At 32.2% G+C, this 5,076-nt stretch overlaps 1 long non-coding RNA gene across 1 annotated transcript; it reads left to right on the top strand.

The window, feature by feature from the left end:
• Window positions 1–3,266: 3,266 nt before the first annotated feature.
• On the top strand, window positions 3,267–4,496 carry LOC125203610. Its single transcript, XR_007173403.1, has 3 exons — window positions 3,267–3,420; window positions 3,619–3,681; window positions 4,208–4,496. It is a non-coding gene; the product is annotated as an uncharacterized LOC125203610 (long non-coding RNA).
• Window positions 4,497–5,076: the final 580 nt, after the last annotated feature.

The following is a 5,076-nucleotide window of genomic DNA, read 5'->3' as shown; positions in this document are numbered from 1 at the left end:
AGGTGAAGATATTTCCATTTCTAGAAAAGGTACTTACTTTTAACACAAATCATAACTTGTTGTGATTGATATGATATCTCTATTACACAATTGTTGTTTTATGACGTCACCTATTAATATTAACATTGTTTTATTATACAGATGCAGTCATTGGGGAAGTAGAAACCTCTGCCATTGGGAAGGAAGGGGCTGGAAACTTAAAACATGCTGCAAAAGGTTAAACATTTACATTGGTTTGTTTGACTCGGTGGAATTTATTCTTATCTAAGTAAATTAGGTCGAACATGTCATAGATTGTCCACTGGGATGTCATTTTTACACACAGTGCACACCATTAGTGCTTTGGGGTCATAATAACCGGATACATGAGTCATGCTAAAGTATGGGTAATCAAGGTCATAATAATTCATTATTTGAGTCATGACATAAACTACTGAGTACAACAATGTCTCATACAACCACTGTTAATGGTACTGATATTGCACCTCATAATAAAGTTGGAACATGTCATCAAATGTCCACTCTTATGTCATTCTTAACCACATTGAACATTATGTTCATACTAAGGGAGTGTGTAAATAATTCATCAACATGACCAACGACAAGGCTGAAATATACAATATTCAGATGGAACATGTCACATATTCCTCCCTCTGCTGTGTATTCTCACTATTGAGTTGAGTTGTGCTTCTTTATTTTATTTTAATGACTTTGAATGTAATTAATTGTGTCTGTGATGTGGTAATATAAATGTCATATTTGTGTAAGATATGTGTATATAACATTTGAATCATATAATATCTGTAAAATGTATTAGTTAGTTGCAAACTTGAGAAATTTTAATGCTTATTCCACTATGATTCAAGAAATTGATGCACTACAGTTTGTGTGCCATATAATAATATTGTCATACTTGTGTAGGATTTGTGTCATTCATCTACGGTCGTGTCCCAGAGACATTGATATGTGTGACACATTAGTCCTCACAGAACTACTTAAATGTTATTTATACTGACACAGTGCATGTCTTGCATAGGACGTTCTTTTGTAAGTATTTAACCATGATTGGTTGTCACAATCATTGCAAAACAATGATCAACGTTCCTATTTCAGAGGTTGAGGATGAGTTGGAGAACGACAGGTAATAGTGATGACAACGGTATTTATTTGCTCAGTATACATGGGTGAAAGAGAAGGTCAATGGAATTGTGGACTATCGACTAAAAACAAAGGTGTGTTTCAGTATCTAAGAGCAAAATACAATCGTGTGTTGATGCTGGCAAGAAATAGTCATAGCGCATTACTGAATAAAGAGTTGGCGTCCAAGCATTATGCAAAGGAGAGCAAGAAAAAAAAGATCAACGTAGAAAGGATGATAGCAAACTACGTTTCTTAAACAATGGTTATGTCATACCTAAAGCTTCTGAAACATTTCGTTCATTTCTTTATAGATTGCCACTATTTTATTGAATCGATGTTTGGAGCCTACAATTCTATTTTTTCAAAACATGTTTATCTGTCGGTTGGATGTCATTGTTAATATATGTTATTTTATCTTTAAGGTGAGAAAAACATGAACAATTCATGTGATGAGAATTACTCGATACATTGTGTCATAATAAATGAATAACTATGTCATAGCATTGTTAGGTTAATTTGTGTCATAATATACCAACATTCGAGGCATGACATAATACTACTGAGTACAAGAATGCCTCATAAAATTTGATTGAGTTGTTCGTTTCAAACAAACTTAATATAAGTACGATCGAAGAATATTTTCATGTGTTGAACATATTGTAAAAAACAAATACACTATTCTTCTCATGGTTGTAACATAATAAAAAATCCAAATATAAGCACGACCAAAGAATACACAAACAATAACACAATACAATTCAGCTTTTGGGCCGTACTAAACGGATATTCGAGTCATGGAAACGTATGGGTAAACAGGGTCATAATAATGGAATATACGAGTCATGACATAAAACTACTAAATAAAAGATTACTTTGCCGGTTGACCCAAAACATCACGTATTCTTTTGGGTCATACTAGACTGAAATTTAAGTCATGGAAAAATATGTGTAAATTGAGTCATAATAATCCAATATCGAGTCATGACATTAAACTACAAATCTGCACACGAATATGAGTAATTTCAAACAATTTGCCAGTGCAAATAAAATGGACTCAAAAAAAAAATTAAACTGAAGTCACTTTGAAATTGTGGAATGCAAACTCAAAGTCCGTGAAGAAAAAGAAGAAGAACAAACTGGAAACTAATTAGAATGGAAAATGAAATGAAGATCGTTATAAATCTTCATGGAAGATATGAAAGAGAGAAATTAAGGATTGTTTACTGGAAAGTCACGCTGACAATTAGTTAGTGAATAGAGGAAATAGCAATATCATAGGACTTACCATAACTAACGAAATGAGAGATTGAAAAAATTGGCCTTTAATGATAATTAGTAATTAAATGAATAACTATGTCATAGCATTGTTAGGTTAATTTGTGTCATAATATACCATCATTAGATGACACGTGGCATTAATCTAACCGTTAGATCATAAGATCCAATGGACTGCAAGTGTTTTGAGTTTTACTTATACTTAGCGTTCTGACCTGAATACATCCCTATATATATATATATATATATATATATATATATATATATATATATATATATATATATATATATATAGGAATGTGATCAAATGAAAACTCTAAATATTGTACAAACTCAAAACTATGATCTAGACCATTGAAAAATGTCAACAGATCACAAAAAAGCATCAACAGGAAAATGTCAACAGAATTTCAACGGTAGTCAATGATTGATGCTGTGTTGATATTGTGTTGATACTGTGTTGACATTAAAATCTTGAAATTTTACACTGTGTTGATATTGTATTGAAACAGTGTTGAAGCTGTGTTGAGGAGTTTTGAGTTTGTACCATATATAAGTTTGCATTTTATCACTACCCTATATATATATATATATATATATAGGGTTTTAATCTATCAAAAGAAGGGCCTAAGTACCAAAATACAGACCAATTACCAACCGTCAGATCCATATGTGAGTGGCCACGATTTGTTGTTTAAATTATTTCGTTTGAGTCATAATAAAAGCAAAATGCGTCATGTGAAGGGTATTTTCGGTAGAATAAATAAGTGGAACCGTCATGACCATTTTTAGTGTGCGGATTTAATGGGAGTGTTTACTGCACATGCTAAAATCACTCATTTATTGAAATCCCCCAAATCAAACGGATTAAATCCCAAAATCAGAGACCCAAAACCTAAACCACTCTTCTCTCGCTTCTCCAATAAACCAAAATCCTCATCGCCGACGATTCTTCAGTAATGGTGAATACACGCTTGGCTGGAGCAGCGAAGGATGACGGAAAAGGTTAGCAAGGATTTCTAAATCCCTAGTTTTTTAGAATGAGCAATCTGAATTGACACAGCGTTCTTTTGTGTTGGTACCGCCAAAAGCAACAACGAAAATTTGTATGTTGTCTAAAATATTTGGGTTATTTTTGTTCGGATTATATTTGAATTTTCATATGACAAATCTTTTCGTGTTGATGTTTGTCTTCCTGAACAGCGACTGCAACTATTCTACACGCGTCAAATGTAAAGGCTGCTGGAAGAGATGACCCAAAACAAGGTTAATGTGTTATTTTTTAGGTTATTATTATGTAGTAGGTTATTATGGTTTTCTACACTGAAACAATGAATTTTGTCTACAAATTGAGTTCAACTTAGGATTACATACTCAGACTGTCGTAGTGGATGTTTCAAAGGCTGTTAAAGGTTAATGTGCTAATCTACACAAATAATGAATGAGGTCATAGCTTTGACTGTTTTGTGTCATAGTTCAGAAACATTGATTGTTGCAATATTTTTTTTTAAAAATTGATATGAACAGAGTTTAGTGTTATGGATTGTTTGAGGTTATTCGATAAAATTTCTAGTTTTTTAAGTCATTGTTAGTTTTTGTTAACATCATTTTAGGGTATGCTTAATATCATAACATAAAAAGCATATTAAAATTGACCTCCGTGTTGTCTAAACAGGACCTATGTAAATTAAAAGTACGGGTTTGAAAAATACGGATGTCATTTTTAGATCATTTTAGGTCATGCTTTCTATATGCCTTCAAAGACTAAGAATGACTTCATTTATATGTACAGGTACTGTGGTAGAGAATGTTGATGCAGCTGACTTACAAGAATGCGGAGATCAATGTTGAAAAATGATAGCAAACTACATATCTTAAGCAATTGCTATATGTCATAAATAAAAAGACTGGAACTTTGTTTCATTTTTTTTTAGTTTACCACTGTTTTAAATTAAGGATGTTTAAACAGTTTAGCTTTACATATTTGGATGGTGTTTTAGAAGTGGCATCAGATGTTATTGTTTCTTCAATTTATATATGAATACTAGTGCCAAACAAGCTCTTTTTTATGTCATACTCTATGCGTGTTAGAATATTTGGGTCATAATAAATGAATATTTGGGTCATAGCATCGTATGGTTAATTTGTGTCATAATAAACCAACATTCTGGTCATTATATAACACTAAGGAGTACCAGAATGCGTCATGCAAATCTGATCAAAATGTTCGTATCAAACAAATTGAAGTTAAATACACGATTATATGTCGCAATGTTTGTAATGCTTTCCTCTTGTTTCTTGTAGTCGAAATACCATATGATGAAAATTACTTCATACATTGGGTCATAATAAATGAATATTTGGGTCATAGACTTGTTTTGGTTAATTTGTATCATAATAAACCAATATTCGGGTCATTATATAACACTAAGAGTACCAGAATGCGTCATACAAACCTGATCGAAATGTTCGTACCAAACAAACTGAAGTAAAACACAAGATTATTCTCATGTTTTTGACATATTAAAAAAACCCAATATTAATATGGCCGAAGAATACACAAACAATAGCCCAAACATCAATTCAGTCAACAGCTTGAAAGTGGGTGAAGGACCAATATTAGCACCAGCACAATCCGTAATAAATTTTTGGTGTACTGGA

This window comes from Salvia hispanica, chromosome 2 (genome assembly GCF_023119035.1).
Source record: "Salvia hispanica cultivar TCC Black 2014 chromosome 2, UniMelb_Shisp_WGS_1.0, whole genome shotgun sequence".
NCBI lineage: Eukaryota > Viridiplantae > Streptophyta > Magnoliopsida > Lamiales > Lamiaceae > Salvia > Salvia hispanica.
The sequence above is the reverse complement of the archived record's forward strand: the minus strand, read 5'-3'. Positions and strand labels throughout refer to the sequence as shown.